The following is a 20315-nucleotide window of genomic DNA, read 5'->3' as shown; positions in this document are numbered from 1 at the left end:
ACGAGGAGTAGCTAGTCGACTCGTGGACTCGGTACTCGACTCGAGGAGTGAACTCAACTCGAGGAGAAATGTAGAGTCGGCACGAGGAGTGGCTAGGCGACTCGTGGACTCGGTACTCGACTCGAGGAGTGAACTCAACTCGAGGAGAAATGTAGAGTCAGCACGAGGAATAGCTAGTCGACTCGTGGACTCGGTACTCGACTCGAGGAGTGAACTCAACTCGAGGAGAAATGTAGAGTCAGCACGAGGAATAGCTAGTCGACTCGTGGACTCGATACTCGACTCGAGGAGTGAACTCAACTCGAGGAGAAATGTAGAGTCAGCACGAGGAGTAGCTAGTCGACTCGTGGACTCGGTACTCGACTCGAGGAGTGAACTCAACTCGAGGAGAAATGTAGAGTCGGCACGAGGAGTAGCTAGTCGACTCGTGGACTCGGTACTCGACTCTAGGAGTGAACTCAACTCGAAGAGAAATGTAGTGTCAGCACGAGGAGTAGCTAGTCGACTCGTGGACTCGGTACTCGACTCGAGGAGTGAACTCAACTCGAGGAGAAATGTAGTGTCAGCACGAGGAGTAGCTAGTCGACTCGTGGACTCGGTACTCGACTCGAGGAGTGAACTCAACTCGAGGAGAAATGTAGTGTCAGCACGAGGAGTAGCTAGTCGACTCGTGGACTCGGTACTCGACTCGAGGAGTGAACTCAACTCGAGGAGAAATGTAGAGTCAGCACGAGGAGTAGCTAGTCGACTCGTGGACTCGGTACTCGACTCGAGGAGTGAACTCAACTCGAGGAGAAATGTAGAGTCAGAACGAGGAGTAGCTAGTGGACTCGTGGACTCGGTACTCGACTCGAGGAGTGAACTCAACACGAGGAGAAATGTAGAGTCAGCACGAGGAATAGCTAGTCGACTCGTGGACTCGGTACTCGACTCGAGGAGTGAACTCAACTCGAGGAGAAACGTAGAGTCGGCACGAGGAGTGGCTAGTCTACTCGTGGACTCGGTACTCGACTCGAGGAGTGAACTCAACTCGAGGAGAAATGTAGAGTCAACACGAGGAGTAGCTAGTCGACTCGTGGACTCGGTACTCGACTCGAGGAGTGAACTCAACTCGAGGAGAAATGTAGAGTCGGCACGAGGAGTGGCTAGTCGACTCGTGGACTCGGTACTCGACCCGAGGAGTGAACTCAACTCGAGGAGAAATGTAGAGTCGGCACGAGGAGTAGCTAGTCGACTCGTGGACTCGGTACTCGACTCGAGGAGTGAACTCATCTCGAGGAGAAATGTAGAGTCCGCACGAGGAGTAGCTAGTCGGCTCGTGGACTCGGTACTCGACTCGAGGAGTGAACTCAACTCGAGGAGAAATGTAGAGTCAGCACGAGGAGTAGCTAGTGGACTCCTGGACTCGGTACTCGACTCGAGGAGTGAACTCAACTCGAGGAGAAATGTAGAGTCAGCACGAGGAATAGCTAGTCGACTCGTGGACTCGGTACTCGACTCGAGGAGTGAACTCAACTCGAGGAGAAATGTAGAGTCAGCACGAGGAGTAGCTAGTCGACTCGTGGACTCGGTACTCGACTCGAGGAGTGAACTCAACTCGAGGAGAAATGTAGAGTCAGCACGAGCAGTAGCTAGTCGACTCGTGGACTCGGTACTCGACTCGAGGAGTGAACTCAACTCGAGGAGAAATGTAGAGTCAGCACGAGGAGTAGCTAGTGGACTCGTGGACTCGGTACTCGACTCGAGGAGTGAACTCAACTCGAGGAGAAATGTAGAGTCAGCACGAGGAATAGCTAGTCGACTCGTGGACTCGGTACTCGACTCGAGGAGTGAACTCAACTCGAGGAGAAATGTAGAGTCAGCACGAGGAGTAGCTAGTCGACTCGTGGACTCGGTACTCGACTCGAGGAGTGAACTCAACTCGAGGAGAAATGTAGAGTCCGCACGAGGAGTAGCTAGTCGACTCGTGGACTCGGTACTCGACTCGAGGAGTGAACTCAACTCGAGGAGAAATGTAGAGTCGGCACGAGGAGTGGCTAGGCGACTCGTGGACTCGGTACTCAACTCGAGGAGTGAACTCAACTCGAGGAGAAATGTAGAGTCAGCACGAGGAATAGCTAGTCGACTCGTGGACTCGGTACTCGACTCGAGGAGTGAACTCAACTCGAGGAGAAATGTAGAGTCAGCACGAGGAGTAGCTAGTCGACTCGTGGACTCGGTACTCGACTCGAGGAGTGAACTCAACTCGAGGAGAAATGTAGAGTCAGCACGAGGAGTAGCTAGTCGACTCGTGGACTCGGTACTCGACTCGAGGAGTGAACTCAACTCGAGGAGAAATGTAGAGTCGGCACGAGGAGTGGCTAGTCGACTCGTGGACTCGGTACTCGACTCGAGGAGTGAACTCAACTCGAGGAGAAATGTAGAGTCAGCACGAGGAATAGCTAGTCGACTCGTGGACTCGGTACTCGACTCGAGGAGTGAACTCAACTCGAGGAGAAATGTAGAGTCAGCACGAGGAGTAGCTAGTCGACTCGTGGACTCGGTACTCGACTCGAGGAGTGAACTCAACTCGAGGAGAAATGTAGAGTCGGCACGAGGAGTAGCTAGTCGACTCGTGGACTCGGTACTCGACTCGAGGAGTGAACTCAACTCGAAGAGAAATGTAGTGTCAGCACGAGGAGTAGCTAGTCGACTCGTGGACTCGGTACTCGACTCGAGGAGTGAACTCAACTCGAGGAGAAATGTAGTGTCAGCACGAGGAGTAGCTAGTCGACTCGTGGACTCGGTACTCGACTCGAGGAGTGAACTCAACTCGAGGAGAAATGTAGTGTCAGCACGAGGAGTAGCTAGTCGACTCGTGGACTCGGTACTCGACTCGAGGAGTGAACTTAACTCGAGGAGAAATGTAGAGTCAGCACGAGCAGTAGCTAGTCGACTCGTGGACTCGGTACTCGACTCGAGGAGTGAACTCATCTCGAGGAGAAATGTAGAGTCAACACGAGGAGTAGCTAGTCGACTCGTGGACTCGGTACTCGACTCGAGGAGTGAACTCAACTCGAGGAGAAACGTAGAGTCGGCACGAGGAGTGGCTAGTCTACTCGTGGACTCGGTACTCGACTCGAGGAGTGAACTCAACTCGAGGAGAAATGTAGAGTCAACACGAGGAGTAGCTAGTCGACTCGTGGACTCGGTACTCGACTCGAGGAGTGAACTCAACTCGAGGAGAAATGTAGAGTCGGCACGAGGAGTGGCTAGTCGACTCGTGGACTCGGTACTCGACTCGAGGAGTGAACTCAACTCGAGGAGAAATGTAGAGTCGGCACGAGGAGTAGCTAGTCGACTCGTGGACTCGGTACTCGACTCGAGGAGTGAACTCATCTCGAGGAGAAATGTAGAGTCCGCACGAGGAGTAGCTAGTCGACTCGTGGACTCGGTACTCGACTCGAGGAGTGAACTCAACTCGAGGAGAAACGTAGAGTCGGCACGAGGAGTGGCTAGTCTACTCGTGGACTCGGTACTCGACTCGAGGAGTGAACTCAACTCGAGGAGAAATGTAGAGTCAACACGAGGAGTAGCTAGTCGACTCGTGGACTCGGTACTCGACTCGAGGAGTGAACTCAACTCGAGGAGAAATGTAGAGTCAGCACGAGCAGTAGCTAGTCGACTCGTGGACTCGGTACTCGACTCGAGGAGTGAACTCAACTCGAGGAGAAATGTAGAGTCAGCACGAGCAGTAGCTAGTCGACTCGTGGACTCGGTACTCGACTCGAGGAGTGAACTCAACTCGAGGAGAAATGTAGAGTCAGCACGAGGAGTAGCTAGTGGACTCGTGGACTCGGTACTCGACTCGAGGAGTGAACTCAACTCGAGGAGAAATGTAGAGTCAGCACGAGGAATAGCTAGTCGACTCGTGGACTCGGTAATCGACTCGAGGAGTGAACTCAACTCGAGGAGAAATGTAGAGTCAGCACGAGGAGTAGCTAATCGACTCGTGGACTCGGTACTCGACTCGAGGAGTGAACTCAACTCGAGGAGAAATGTAGAGTCAGCACGAGGAGTAGCTAGTGGACTCGTGGACTCGGTACTCGACTCGAGGAGTGAACTCAACTCGAGGAGAAATGTAGAGTCAGCACGAGCAGTAGCTAGTCGACTCGTGGACTCGGTACTCGACTCGAGGAGTGAACTCAACTCGAGGAGAAATGTGGAGTCGGCACGAGGAGTAGCTAGTCGACTCGTGGACTCGGTACTCGACTCGAGGAGTGAACTCAACTTGAGGAGAAATGTAGAGTCGGCACGAGGAGTAGCTAGTCGACTCGTGGACTCGGTACTCGACTCGAGGAGTGAACTCAACTCGAGGAGAAATGTAGTGTCAGCACGAGGAGTAGCTAGTCGACTCGTGGACTCGGTACTCGACTCGAGGAGTGAACTCAACTCGAGGAGAAATGTAGTGTCAGCACGAGGAGTAGCTAGTCGACTCGTGGACTCGGTACTCGACTCGAGGAGTGAACTCAACTCGAGGAGAAATGTAGAGTCAGCACGAGCAGTAGCTAGTCGACTCGTGGACTCGGTACTCGACTCGAGGAGTGAACTCATCTCGAGGAGAAATGTAGAGTCAACACGAGGAGTAGCTAGTCGACTCGTGGACTCGGTACTCGACTCGAGGAGTGAACTCAACTCGAGGAGAAACGTAGAGTCGGCACGAGGAGTGGCTAGTCTACTCGTGGACTCGGTACTCGACTCGAGGAGTGAACTCAACTCGAGGAGAAATGTAGAGTCAACACGAGGAGTAGCTAGTCGACTCGTGGACTCGGTACTCGACTCGAGGAGTGAACTCAACTCGAGGAGAAATGTAGAGTCGGCACGAGGAGTGGCTAGTCGACTCGTGGACTCGGTACTCGACTCGAGGAGTGAACTCAACTCGAGGAGAAATGTAGAGTCGGCACGAGGAGTAGCTAGTCGACTCGTGGACTCGGTACTCGACTCGAGGAGTGAACTCATCTCGAGGAGAAATGTAGAGTCCGCACGAGGAGTAGCTAGTCGGCTCGTGGACTCGGTACTCGACTCGAGGAGTGAACTCAACTCGAGGAGAAATGTAGAGTCAGCACGAGGAGTAGCTAGTGGACTCGTGGACTCGGTACTCGACTCGAGGAGTGAACTCAACTCGAGGAGAAATGTAGAGTCAGCACGAGGAATAGCTAGTCGACTCGTGGACTCGGTACTCGACTCGAGGAGTGAACTCAACTCGAGGAGAAATGTAGAGTCAGCACGAGGAGTAGCTAGTCGACTCGTGGACTCGGTACTCGACTCGAGGAGTGAACTCAACTCGAGGAGAAATGTAGAGTCAGCACGAGCAGTAGCTAGTCGACTCGTGGACTCGGTACTCGACTCGAGGAGTGAACTCAACTCGAGGAGAAATGTAGAGTCAGCACGAGGAGTAGCTAGTGGACTCGTGGAATCGGTACTCAACTCGAGGAGTGAACTCAACTCGAGGAGAAATGTAGAGTCAGCACGAGGAATAGCTAGTCGACTCGTGGACTCGGTACTCGACTCGAGGAGTGAACTCAACTCGAGGAGAAATGTAGAGTCAGCACGAGGAGTAGCTAATCGACTCGTGGACTCGGTACTCGACTCGAGGAGTGAACTCAACTCGAGGAGAAATGTAGAGTCAGCACGAGGAGTAGCTAGTGGACTCGTGGACTCGGTACTCGACTCGAGGAGTGAACTCAACTCGAGGAGAAATGTAGAGTCAGCACGAGCAGTAGCTAGTCGACTCGTGGACTCGGTACTCGACTCGAGGAGTGAACTCAACTCGAGGAGAAATGTAGAGTCAGCACGAGGAGTAGCTAGTGGACTCGTGGACTCGGTACTCGACTCGAGGAGTGAACTCAACTCGAGGAGAAATGTAGAGTCAGCACGAGGAATAGCTAGTCGACTCGTGGACTCGGTACTCGACTCGAGGAGTGAACTCAACTCGAGGAGAAATGTAGAGTCAGCACGAGGAGTAGCTAGTCGACTCGTGGACTCGGTACTCGACTCGAGGAGTGAACTCAACTCGAGGAGAAATGTAGAGTCCGCACGAGGAGTAGCTAGTCGACTCGTGGACTCGGTACTCGACTCGAGGAGTGAACTCAACTCGAGGAGAAATGTAGAGTCGGCACGAGGAGTGGCTAGGCGACTCGTGGACTCGGTACTCGACTCGAGGAGTGAACTCAACTCGAGGAGAAATGTAGAGTCAGCACGAGGAATAGCTAGTCGACTCGTGGACTCGGTACTCGACTCGAGGAGTGAACTCAACTCGAGGAGAAATGTAGAGTCAGCACGAGGAGTAGCTAGTCGACTCGTGGACTCGGTACTCGACTCGAGGAGTGAACTCAACTCGAGGAGAAATGTAGAGTCAGCACGAGGAGTAGCTAGTCGACTCGTGGACTCGGTACTCGACTCGAGGAGTGAACTCAACTCGAGGAGAAATGTAGAGTCGGCACGAGGAGTGGCTAGTCGACTCGTGGACTCGGTACTCGACTCGCGGAGTGAACTCAACTCGAGGAGAAATGTAGAGTCAGCACGAGGAATAGCAAGTCGACTCGTGGACTCGGTACTCGACTCGAGGAGTGAACTCAACTCGAGGAGAAATGTAGAGTCAGCACGAGGAGTAGCTAGTCGACTCGTGGACTCGGTACTCGACTCGAGGAGTGAACTCAACTCGAGGAGAAATGTAGAGTCCGCACGAGGAGTAGCTAGTCGACTCGTGGACTCGGTACTCGACTCGAGGAGTGAACTCAACTCGAGGAGAAATGTAGAGTCGGCACGAGGAGTGGCTAGGCGACTCGTGGACTCGGTACTCGACTCGAGGAGTGAACTCAACTCGAGGAGAAATGTAGAGTCAGCACGAGGAATAGCTAGTCGACTCGTGGACTCGGTACTCGACTCGAGGAGTGAACTCAACTCGAGGAGAAATGTAGAGTCAGCACGAGGAGTAGCTAGTCGACTCGTGGACTCGGTACTCGACTCGAGGAGTGAACTCAACTCGAGGAGAAATGTAGAGTCGGCACGAGGAGTGGCTAGTCGACTCGTGGACTCGGTACTCGACTCGAGGAGTGAACTCAACTCGAGGAGAAATGTAGAGTCAGCACGAGGAATAGCTAGTCGACTCGTGGACTCGGTACTCGACTCGAGGAGTGAACTCAACTCGAGGAGAAATGTAGAGTCAGCACGAGGAGTAGCTAGTCGACTCGTGGACTCGGTACTCGACTCGAGGAGTGAACTCAACTCGAGGAGAAATGTAGAGTCGGCACGAGGAGTAGCTAGTCGACTCGTGGACTCGGTACTCGACTCGAGGAGTGAACTCAACTCGAAGAGAAATGTAGTGTCAGCACGAGGAGTAGCTAGTCGACTCGTGGACTCGGTACTCGACTCGAGGAGTGAACTCAACTCGAGGAGAAATGTAGTGTCAGCACGAGGAGTAGCTAGTCGACTCGTGGACTCGGTACTCGACTCGAGGAGTGAACTCAACTCGAGGAGAAATGTAGTGTCAGCACGAGGAGTAGCTAGTCGACTCGTGGACTCGGTACTCGACTCGAGGAGTGAACTCAACTCGAGGAGAAATGTAGAGTCAGCACGAGCAGTAGCTAGTCGACTCGTGGACTCGGTACTCGACTCGAGGAGTGAACTCATCTCGAGGAGAAATGTAGAGTCAACACGAGGAGTAGCTAGTCGACTCGTGGACTCGGTACTCGACTCGAGGAGTGAACTCAACTCGAGGAGAAACGTAGAGTCGGCACGAGGAGTGGCTAGTCTACTCGTGGACTCGGTACTCGACTCGAGGAGTGAACTCAACTCGAGGAGAAATGTAGAGTCAACACGAGGAGTAGCTAGTCGACTCGTGGACTCGGTACTCGACTCGAGGAGTGAACTCAACTCGAGGAGAAATGTAGAGTCAGCACGAGCAGTAGCTAGTCGACTCGTGGACTCGGTACTCGACTCGAGGAGTGAACTCAACTCGAGGAGAAATGTAGAGTCAGCACGAGGAGTAGCTAGTGGACTCGTGGACTCGGTACTCGACTCGAGGAGTGAACTCAACTCGAGGAGAAATGTAGAGTCAGCACGAGGAATAGCTAGTCGACTCGTGGACTCGGTACTCGACTCGAGGAGTGAACTCAACTCGAGGAGAAATGTAGAGTCAGCACGAGGAGTAGCTAGTCGACTCGTGGACTCGGTACTCGACTCGAGGAGTGAACTCAACTCGAGGAGAAATGTAGAGTCGGCACGAGGAGTAGCTAGTCGACTCGTGGACTCGGTACTCGACTCGAGGAGTGAACTCAACTCGAAGAGAAATGTAGTGTCAGCACGAGGAGTAGCTAGTCGACTCGTGGACTCGGTACTCGACTCGAGGAGTGAACTCAACTCGAGGAGAAATGTAGTGTCAGCACGAGGAGTAGCTAGTCGACTCGTGGACTCGGTACTCGACTCGAGGAGTGAACTCAACTCGAGGAGAAATGTAGTGTCAGCACGAGGAGTAGCTAGTCGACTCGTGGACTCGGTACTCGACTCGAGGAGTGAACTCAACTCGAGGAGAAATGTAGAGTCAGCACGAGCAGTAGCTAGTCGACTCGTGGACTCGGTACTCGACTCGAGGAGTGAACTCATCTCGAGGAGAAATGTAGAGTCAACACGAGGAGTAGCTAGTCGACTCGTGGACTCGGTACTCGACTCGAGGAGTGAACTCAACTCGAGGAGAAACGTAGAGTCGGCACGAGGAGTGGCTAGTCTACTCGTGGACTCGGTACTCGACTCGAGGAGTGAACTCAACTCGAGGAGAAATGTAGAGTCAACACGAGGAGTAGCTAGTCGACTCGTGGACTCGGTACTCGACTCGAGGAGTGAACTCAACTCGAGGAGAAATGTAGAGTCAGCACGAGCAGTAGCTAGTCGACTCGTGGACTCGGTACTCGACTCGAGGAGTGAACTCAACTCGAGGAGAAATGTAGAGTCAGCACGAGGAGTAGCTAGTGGACTCGTGGACTCGGTACTCGACTCGAGGAGTGAACTCAACTCGAGGAGAAATGTAGAGTCAGCACGAGGAATAGCTAGTCGACTCGTGGACTCGGTACTCGACTCGAGGAGTGAACTCAACTCGAGGAGAAATGTAGAGTCAGCACGAGGAGTAGCTAGTCGACTCGTGGACTCGGTACTCGACTCGAGGAGTGAACTCAACTCGAGGAGAAATGTAGAGTCCGCACGAGGAGTAGCTAGTCGACTCGTGGACTCGGTACTCGACTCGAGGAGTGAACTTAACTCGAGGAGAAATGTAGAGTCGGCACGAGGAGTGGCTAGGCGACTCGTGGACTCGGTACTCGACTCGAGGAGTGAACTCAACTCGAGGAGAAATGTAGAGTCAGCACGAGGAATAGCTAGTCGACTCGTGGACTCGGTACTCGACTCGAGGAGTGAACTCAACTCGAGGAGAAATGTAGAGTCAGCACGAGGAGTAGCTAGTCGACTCGTGGACTCGGTACTCGACTCGAGGAGTGAACTCAACTCGAGGAGAAATGTAGAGTCAGCACGAGGAGTAGCTAGTCGACTCGTGGACTCGGTACTCGACTCGAGGAGTGAACTCAACTCGAGGAGAAATGTAGAGTCGGCACGAGGAGTGGCTAGTCGACTCGTGGACTCGGTACTCGACTCGCGGAGTGAACTCAACTCGAGGAGAAATGTAGAGTCAGCACGAGGAATAGCAAGTCGACTCGTGGACTCGGTACTCGACTCGAGGAGTGAACTCAACTCGAGGAGAAATGTAGAGTCAGCACGAGGAGTAGCTAGTCGACTCGTGGACTCGGTACTCGACTCGAGGAGTGAACTCAACTCGAGGAGAAATGTAGAGTCCGCACGAGGAGTAGCTAGTCGACTCGTGGACTCGGTACTCGACTCGAGGAGTGAACTCAACTCGAGGAGAAATGTAGAGTCGGCACGAGGAGTGGCTAGGCGACTCGTGGACTCGGTACTCGACTCGAGGAGTGAACTCAACTCGAGGAGAAATGTAGAGTCAGCACGAGGAATAGCTAGTCGACTCGTGGACTCGGTACTCGACTCGAGGAGTGAACTCAACTCGAGGAGAAATGTAGAGTCAGCACGAGGAGTAGCTAGTCGACTCGTGGACTCGGTACTCGACTCGAGGAGTGAACTCAACTCGAGGAGAAATGTAGAGTCAGCACGAGGAGTAGCTAGTCGACTCGTGGACTCGGTACTCGACTCGAGGAGTGAACTCAACTCGAGGAGAAATGTAGAGTCGGCACGAGGAGTGGCTAGTCGACTCGTGGACTCGGTACTCGACTCGAGGAGTGAACTCAACTCGAGGAGAAATGTAGAGTCAGCACGAGGAATAGCTAGTCGACTCGTGGACTCGGTACTCGACTCGAGGAGTGAACTCAACTCGAGGAGAAATGTAGAGTCAGCACGAGGAGTAGCTAGTCGACTCGTGGACTCGGTACTCGACTCGAGGAGTGAACTCAACTCGAGGAGAAATGTAGAGTCGGCACGAGGAGTAGCTAGTCGACTCGTGGACTCGGTACTCGACTCGAGGAGTGAACTCAACTCGAAGAGAAATGTAGTGTCAGCACGAGGAGTAGCTAGTCGACTCGTGGACTCGGTACTCGACTCGAGGAGTGAACTCAACTCGAGGAGAAATGTAGTGTCAGCACGAGGAGTAGCTAGTCGACTCGTGGACTCGGTACTCGACTCGAGGAGTGAACTCAACTCGAGGAGAAATGTAGTGTCAGCACGAGGAGTAGCTAGTCGACTCGTGGACTCGGTACTCGACTCGAGGAGTGAACTCAACTCGAGGAGAAATGTAGAGTCAGCACGAGCAGTAGCTAGTCGACTCGTGGACTCGGTACTCGACTCGAGGAGTGAACTCATCTCGAGGAGAAATGTAGAGTCAACACGAGGAGTAGCTAGTCGACTCGTGGACTCGGTACTCGACTCGAGGAGTGAACTCAACTCGAGGAGAAACGTAGAGTCGGCACGAGGAGTGGCTAGTCTACTCGTGGACTCGGTACTCGACTCGAGGAGTGAACTCAACTCGAGGAGAAATGTAGAGTCAACACGAGGAGTAGCTAGTCGACTCGTGGACTCGGTACTCGACTCGAGGAGTGAACTCAACTCGAGGAGAAATGTAGAGTCGGCACGAGGAGTGGCTAGTCGACTCGTGGACTCGGTACTCGACTCGAGGAGTGAACTCAACTCGAGGAGAAATGTAGAGTCGGCACGAGGAGTAGCTAGTCGACTCGTGGACTCGGTACTCGACTCGAGGAGTGAACTCAACTCGAGGAGAAATGTAGAGTCAGCACGAGGAGTAGCTAGTGGACTCGTGGACTCGGTACTCGACTCGAGGAGTGAACTCAACTCGAGGAGAAATGTAGAGTCGGCACGAGGAGTAGCTAGTGGACTCGTGGACTCGGTACTCGACTCGAGGAGTGAACTCAACTCGAGGAGAAATGTAGAGTCAGCACGAGGAATAGCTAGTCGACTCGTGGACTCGGTACTCGACTCGAGGAGTGAACTCAACTCGAGGAGAAATGTAGAGTCAGCACGAGGAGTAGCTAATCGACTCGTGGACTCGGTACTCGACTCGAGGAGTGAACTCAACTCGAGGAGAAATGTAGAGTCAGCACGAGGAGTAGCTAGTGGACTCGTGGACTCGGTACTCGACTCGAGGAGTGAACTCAACTCGAGGAGAAATGTAGAGTCAGCACGAGCAGTAGCTAGTCGACTCGTGGACTCGGTACTCGACTCGAGGAGTGAACTCAACTCGAGGAGAAATGTAGAGTCAGCACGAGGAGTAGCTAGTGGACTCGTGGACTCGGTACTCGACTCGAGGAGTGAACTCAACTCGAGGAGAAATGTAGAGTCAGCACGAGGAATAGCTAGTCGACTCGTGGACTCGGTACTCGACTCGAGGAGTGAACTCAACTCGAGGAGAAATGTAGAGTCAGCACGAGCAGTAGCTAGTCGACTCGTGGACTCGGTACTCGACTCGAGGAGTGAACTCAACTCGAGGAGAAATGTAGAGTCAGCACGAGGAGTAGCTAGTGGACTCGTGGACTCGGTACTCGACTCGAGGAGTGAACTCAACTCGAGGAGAAATGTAGAGTCAGCACGAGGAATAGCTAGTCGACTCGTGGACTCGGTACTCGACTCGAGGAGTGAACTCAACTCGAGGAGAAATGTAGAGTCAGCACGAGGAGTAGCTAGTCGACTCGTGGACTCGGTACTCGACTCGAGGAGTGAACTCAACTCGAGGAGAAATGTAGAGTCCGCACGAGGAGTAGCTAGTCGACTCGTGGACTCGGTACTCGACTCGAGGAGTGAACTCAACTCGAGGAGAAATGTAGAGTCGGCACGAGGAGTGGCTAGGCGACTCGTGGACTCGGTACTCGACTCGAGGAGTGAACTCAACTCGAGGAGAAATGTAGAGTCAGCACGAGGAATAGCTAGTCGACTCGTGGACTCGGTACTCGACTCGAGGAGTGAACTCAACTCGAGGAGAAATGTAGAGTCAACACGAGGAGTAGCTAGTCGACTCGTGGACTCGGTACTCGACTCGAGGAGTGAACTCAACTCGAGGAGAAATGTAGAGTCAGCACGAGGAGTAGCTAGTCGACTCGTGGACTCGGTACTCGACTCGAGGAGTGAACTCAACTCGAGGAGAAATGTAGAGTCGGCACGAGGAGTGGCTAGTCGACTCGTGGACTCGGTACTCGACTCGAGGAGTGAACTCAACTCGAGGAGAAATGTAGAGTCAGCACGAGGAATAGCTAGTCGACTCGTGGACTCGGTACTCGACTCGAGGAGTGAACTCAACTCGAGGAGAAATGTAGATTCAGCACGAGGAGTAGCTAGTCGACTCGTGGACTCGGTACTCGACTCGAGGAGTGAACTCAACTCGAGGAGAAATGTAGAGTCGGCACGAGGAGTAGCTAGTCGACTCGTGGACTCGGTACTCGACTCTAGGAGTGAACTCAACTCGAAGAGAAATGTAGTGTCAGCACGAGGAGTAGCTAGTCGACTCGTGGACTCGGTACTCGACTCGAGGAGTGAACTCAACTCGAGGAGAAATGTAGTGTCAGCACGAGGAGTAGCTAGTCGACTCGTGGACTCGGTACTCGACTCGAGGAGTGAACTCAACTCGAGGAGAAATGTAGTGTCAGCACGAGGAGTAGCTAGTCGACTCGTGGACTCGGTACTCGACTCGAGGAGTGAACTCAACTCGAGGAGAAATGTAGAGTCAGCACGAGCAGTAGCTAGTCGACTCGTGGACTCGGTACTCGACTCGAGGAGTGAACTCATCTCGAGGAGAAATGTAGAGTCAACACGACGAGTAGCTAGTCGACTCGTGGACTCGGTACTCGACTCGAGGAGTGAACTCAACTCGAGGAGAAACGTAGAGTCGGCACGAGGAGTGGCTAGTCTACTCGTGGACTCGGTACTCGACTCGAGGAGTGAACTCAACTCGAGGAGAAATGTAGAGTCAACACGAGGAGTAGCTAGTCGACTCGTGGACTCGGTACTCGACTCGAGGAGTGAACTCAACTCGAGGAGAAATGTAGAGTCGGCACGAGGAGTGGCTAGTCGACTCGTGGACTCGGTACTCGACTCGAGGAGTGAACTCAACTCGAGGAGAAATGTAGAGTCGGCACGAGGAGTAGCTAGTCGACTCGTGGACTCGGTACTCGACTCGAGGAGTGAACTCATCTCGAGGAGAAATGTAGAGTCCGCACGAGGAGTAGCTAGTCGGCTCGTGGACTCGGTACTCGACTCGAGGAGTGAACTCAACTCGAGGAGAAATGTAGAGTCAGCACGAGGAGTAGCTAGTGGACTCGTGGACTCGGTACTCGACTCGAGGAGTGAACTCAACTCGAGGAGAAATGTAGAGTCAGCACGAGGAATAGCTAGTCGACTCGTGGACTCGGTACTCGACTCGAGGAGTGAACTCAACTCGAGGAGAAATGTAGAGTCAGCACGAGGAGTAGCTAGTCGACTCGTGGACTCGGTACTCGACTCGAGGAGTGAACTCAACTCGAGGAGAAATGTAGAGTCAGCACGAGCAGTAGCTAGTCGACTCGTGGACTCGGTACTCGACTCGAGGAGTGAACTCAACTCGAGGAGAAATGTAGAGTCAGCACGAGGAGTAGCTAGTGGCCTCGTGGACTCGGTACTCGACTCGAGGAGTGAACTCAACTCGAGGAGAAATGTAGAGTCAGCACGAGGAATAGCTAGTCGACTCGTGGACTCGGTACTCGACTCGAGGAGTGAACATAACTCGAGGAGAAATGTAGAGTCAGCACGAGGAGTAGGTAGTCGACTCGTGGACTCGGTACTCGACTCGAGGAGTGAACTCAACTCGAGGAGAAATGTAGAGTCCGCACGAGGAGTAGCTAGTCGACTCGTGGACTCGGTACTCGACTCGAGGAGTGAACTCAACTCGAGGAGAAATGTAGAGTCAACACGAGGAGTAGCTAGTCGACTCGTGGACTCGGTACTCGACTCGAGGAGTGAACTCAACTCGAGGAGAAATGTATAGTCGGCACGAGGAGTGGCTAGTCGACTCGTGGACTCGGTACTCGACTCGAGGAGTGAACTCAACTCGAGGAGAAATGTAGAGTCAACACGAGGAGTAGCTAGTCGACTCGTGGACTCGGTACTCGACTCGAGGAGTGAACTCAACTCGAGGAGAAATGTAGAGTCAGCACGAGGAGTAGCTAGTCGACTCGTGGACTCGGTACTCGACTCGAGGAGTGAACTCAACTCGAGGAGAAATGTAGAGTCGGCACGAGGAGTGGCTAGTCGACTCGTGGACTCGGTACTCGACTCGAGGAGTGAACTCAACTCGAGGAGAAATGTAGAGTCAGCACGAGGAATAGCTAGTCGACTCGTGGACTCGGTACTCGACTCGAGGAGTGAACTCAACTCGAGGAGAAATGTAGATTCAGCACGAGGAGTAGCTAGTCGACTCGTGGACTCGGTACTCGACTCGAGGAGTGAACTCAACTCGAGGAGAAATGTAGAGTCGGCACGAGGAGTAGCTAGTCGACTCGTGGACTCGGTACTCGACTCTAGGAGTGAACTCAACTCGAAGAGAAATGTAGTGTCAGCACGAGGAGTAGCTAGTCGACTCGTGGACTCGGTACTCGACTCGAGGAGTGAACTCAACTCGAGGAGAAATGTAGTGTCAGCACGAGGAGTAGCTAGTCGACTCGTGGACTCGGTACTCGACTCGAGGAGTGAACTCAACTCGAGGAGAAATGTAGTGTCAGCACGAGGAGTAGCTAGTCGACTCGTGGACTCGGTACTCGACTCGAGGAGTGAACTCAACTCGAGGAGAAATGTAGAGTCAGCACGAGCAGTAGCTAGTCGACTCGTGGACTCGGTACTCGACTCGAGGAGTGAACTCATCTCGAGGAGAAATGTAGAGTCAACACGACGAGTAGCTAGTCGACTCGTGGACTCGGTACTCGACTCGAGGAGTGAACTCAACTCGAGGAGAAACGTAGAGTCGGCACGAGGAGTGGCTAGTCTACTCGTGGACTCGGTACTCGACTCGAGGAGTGAACTCAACTCGAGGAGAAATGTAGAGTCAACACGAGGAGTAGCTAGTCGACTCGTGGACTCGGTACTCGACTCGAGGAGTGAACTCAACTCGAGGAGAAATGTAGAGTCAGCACGAGCAGTAGCTAGTCGACTCGTGGACTCGGTACTCGACTCGAGGAGTGAACTCAACTCGAGGAGAAATGTAGAGTCAGCACGAGGAATAGCTAGTCGACTCGTGGACTCGGTACTCGACTCGAGGAGTGAACTCAACTCGAGGAGAAATGTAGAGTCAGCACGAGGAGTAGCTAGTCGACTCGTGGACTCGGTACTCGACTCGAGGTGTGAACTCAACTCGAGGAGAAATGTAGAGTCAGCACGAGGAATAGCTAGTCGACTCGTGGACTCGGTACTCGACTCGAGGAGTGAACTCAACTCGAGGAGAAATGTAGAGTCAGCACGAGGAATAGCTAGTCGACTCGTGGACTCGGTACTCGACTCGAGGAGTGAACTCAACTCGAGGAGAAATGTAGAGTCAGCACGAGCAGTAGCTAGTCGACTCGTGGACTCGGTACTCGACTCGAGGAGTGAACTCAACTCGAGGAGAAATGTAGAGTCAGCACGAGGAGTAGCTAGTGGCCTCGTGGACTCGGTACTCGACTCGAGGAGTGAACTCAACTCGAGGAGAAATGTAGAGTCAGCACGAGGAATAGCTAGTCGACTCGTGGACTCGGTACTCGACTCGAGGAGTGAACTCAACTCGAGGAGAAATGTAGAGTCAGCACGAGGAGTAGCTAGTCGACTCGTGGACTCGGTACTCGACTCGAGGAGTGAACTCAACTCGAGGAGAAATGTAGAGTCCGCACGAGGAGTAGCTAGTCGACTCGTGGACTCGGTACTCGACTCGAGGAGTGAACTCAACTCGAGGAGAAATGTAGAGTCGGCACGAGGAGTGGCTAGGCGACTCGTGGACTCGGTACTCGACTCGAGGAGTCAACTCAACTCGAGGAGAAATGTAGAGTCAGCACGAGGAATAGCTAGTCGACTCGTGGACTCGGTACTCGACTCGAGGAGTGAACTCAACTCGAGGAGAAATGTAGAGTCAGCACGAGGAGTAGCTAGTCGACTCGTGGACTCGGTACTCGACTCGAGGAGTGAACTCAACTCGAGGAGAAATGTAGAGTCAGCACGAGGAGTAGCTAGTCGACTCGTGGACTCGGTACTCGACTCGAGGAGTGAACTCAACTCGAGGAGAAATGTAGAGTCGGCCCGAGGAGTGGCTAATCGACTCGTGGACTCGGTATTCGACTCGAGGAGTGAACTCAACTCGAGGAGAAATGTAGAGTCAGCACGAGGAATAGCTAGTCGACTCGTGGACTCGGTACTCGACTCGAGGAGTGAACTCAACTCGAGGAGAAATGTAGAGTCAGCACGAGGAGTAGCTAGTCGACTCGTGGACTCGGTACTCGACTCGAGGAGTGAACTCAACTCGAGGAGAAATGTAGAGTCGGCACGAGGAGTGGCTAGTCGACTCGTGGACTCGGTACTCGACTCGAGGAGTGAACTCAACTCGAGGAGAAATGTAGAGTCAGCACGAGGAATAGCTAGTCGACTCGTGGACTCGGTACTCGACTCGAGGAGTGAACTCAACTCGAGGAGAAATGTAGAGTCAGCACGAGGAGTAGCTAGTCGACTCGTGGACTCGGTACTCGACTCGAGGAGTGAACTCAACTCGAGGAGAAATGTAGAGTCAGCACGAGGAGTAGCTAGTGGACTCGTGGACTCGGTACTCGACTCGAGGAGTGAACTCAACTCGAGGAGAAATGTAGAGTCAGCACGAGGAGTAGCTAGTCGACTCGTGGACTCGGTACTCGACTCGAGGAGTGAACTCAACTCGAGGAGAAATGTAGAGTCGGCACGAGGAGTAGCTAGTCGACTCATGGACTCGGTACTCGATCCGAGGAGCGAACTCAACTCGAGAAGAAATGAAGAGTCAGCACGAGGAGTAGCTAGTCGACTCGTGGACTCGGTACTCGACTCGAGGAGTGAACTCAACTCGAGGAGAAATGTAGAGTCAGCACGAGGAGTAGCTAGTCGACTCGTGGACTCGGTACTCGACTCGAGGAGTGAACTCAACTCGAGGAGAAATGTAGAGTCGGCACGAGGAGTGGCTAGTCGACTCGTGGACTCGGTACTCGACTCGAGGAGTGAACTCAACTCGAGGAGAAATGTAGAGTCAGCACGAGGAGTAGCTAGTCGACTCGTGGACTCGGTACTCGACTCGAGGAGTGAACTCAACTCGAGGAGAAAGGTAGAGTCGGCATGAGGGGTAGCTAGTCGACTCGTGGACTCGGTACTCGACCCGAGGAGCGAACTCAACTCGAGAAGAAATGAAGAGTCAGCACGAGGAGTCGCTAGTCGACTCGTGGACTTGGTACTCGACTCGAGGAGTGAACTCAACTCGAGGAGAAATGTAGAGTCAGCACGAGGAGTAGCTAGTCGACTCGTGGACTCGGTACTCGACTCGAGGAGTGAACTCAACTCGAGGAGAAATGTAGAGTCAGCACGAGGAGTAGCTAGTCGACTCGTGGACTCGGTACTCGACTCGAGGAGTGAACTCAACTCGAGGAGAAATGTAGAGTCAGCACGAGGAGTAGCTAGTCGACTCGTGGACTCGGTACTCGACTCGAGGAGTGAACTCAACTCGAGGAGAAATGTAGAGTCAGCACGAGGAGTAGCTAGTGGACTCGTGGACTCGGTACTCGACTCGAGGAGTGAACTCAACTCGAGGAGAAATGTAGAGTCAGCACGAGGAGTAGCTAGTCGACTCGTGGACTCGGTACTCGACTCGAGGAGTGAACTCAACTCGAGGAGAAATGTAGAGTCAGCACGAGGAGTAGCTAGTCGACTCGTGGACTCGGTACTCGACTCGAGGAGTGAACTCAACTCGAGGAGAAAGGTAGAGTCGGCATGAGGGGTAGCTAGTCGACTCGTGGACTCGGTACTCGACCCGAGGAGCGAACTCAACTCGAGAAGAAATGAAGAGTCAGCACGAGGAGTCGCTAGTCGACTCGTGGACTTGGTACTCGACTCGAGGAGTGAACTCAACTCGAGGAGAAATGTAGAGTCAACACGAGGAGTAGCTAGTCGACTCGTGGACTCGGTACTCGACTCGAGGAGTGAACTCAACTCGAGGAGAAATGTAGAGTCAGCACGAGGAGTAGCTAGTGGACTCGTGGACTCGGTACTCGACTCGAGGAGTGAACTCAACTCGAGGAGAAATGTAGAGTCGGCACGAGGAGTAGCTAGTCGACTCGTGGACTCGGTACTCGACTCGAGGAGTGAACTCAACTCGAGGAGAAATGTAGTGTCAGCACGAGGAGTAGCTAGTCGACTCGTGGACTCGGTACTCGACTCGAGGAGTGAACTCAACTCGAGGAGAAATGTAGTGTCAGCACGAGGAGTAGCTAGTCGACTCGTGGACTCGGTACTCGACTCGAGGAGTGAACTCAACTCGAGGAGAAATGTAGAGTCAGCACGAGCAGTAGCTAGTCGACTCGTGGACTCGGTACTCGACTCGAGGAGTGAACTCATCTCGAGGAGAAATGTAGAGTCAGCACGAGGAGTAGCTAGTCGACTCGTGGACTCGGTACTCGACTCGAGGAGTGAACTCAACTCGAGGAGAAATGTAGAGTCAGCACGAGGAGTAGCTAGTGGACTCGTGGACTCGGTACTCGACTCGAGGAGTGAACTCAACTCGAGGAGAAATGTAGAGTCAGCACGAGGAGTAGCTAGTGGAGTCGTGGACTCGGTACTCGACTCGAGGAGTGAACTCAACTCGAGGAGAAATGTAGAGTCAGCACGAGGAATAGCTAGTCGACTCGTGGACTCGGTACTCGACTCGAGGAGTGAACTCAACTCGAGGAGAAATGTAGAGTCAGCACGAGGAGTAGCTAGTCGACTCGTGGACTCGGTACTCGACTCGAGGAGAAATGTAGTGTCAGCACGAGGAGTAGCTAGTCGACTCGTGGACTCGGTACTCGACTCGAGGAGTGAACTCAACTCGAGGAGAAATGTAGTGTCAGCACGAGGAGTAGCTAGTCAACTCGTGGACTCGGTACTCGACTCGAGGAGTGAACTCAACTCGAGGAGAAATGTAGAGTCGGCACGAGGAGTAGCTAGTCGACTCATGGACTCGGTACTCGATCCGAGGAGCGAACTCAACTCGAGAAGAAATGAAGAGTCAGCACGAGGAGTAGCTAGTCGACTCGTGGACTCGGTACTCGACTCGAGGAGTGAACTCAACTCGAGGAGAAATGTAGAGTCAGCACGAGGAGTAGCTAGTCGACTCGTGGACTCGGTACTCGACTCGAGGAGTGAACTCAACTCGAGGAGAAATGTAGAGTCGGCACGAGGAGTGGCTAGTCGACTCCTGGACTCGGTACTCGACTCGAGGAGTGAACTCAACTCGAGGAGAAATGTAGAGTCAGCACGAGGAGTAGCTAGTCGACTCGTGGACTCGGTACTCGACTCGAGGAGTGAACTCAACTCGAGGAGAAAGGTAGAGTCGGATTGAGGGGTAGCTAGTCGACTCGTGGACTCGGTACTCGACCCGAGGAGCGAACTCAACTCGAGAAGAAATGAAGAGTCAGCACGAGGAGTCGCTAGTCGACTCGTGGACTTGGTACTCGACTCGAGGAGTGAACTCAACTCGAGGAGAAATGTAGAGTCAGCAC

This window comes from Urtica dioica, chromosome 4 (assembly GCF_054948205.1).
Source record: "Urtica dioica subsp. dioica isolate 48M chromosome 4, U.dioica_male_clone48M_v1_H2, whole genome shotgun sequence".
NCBI classification, from domain to species: Eukaryota; Viridiplantae; Streptophyta; class Magnoliopsida; order Rosales; family Urticaceae; genus Urtica; species Urtica dioica.
Note: the sequence above shows the minus strand (reverse complement) of the source record.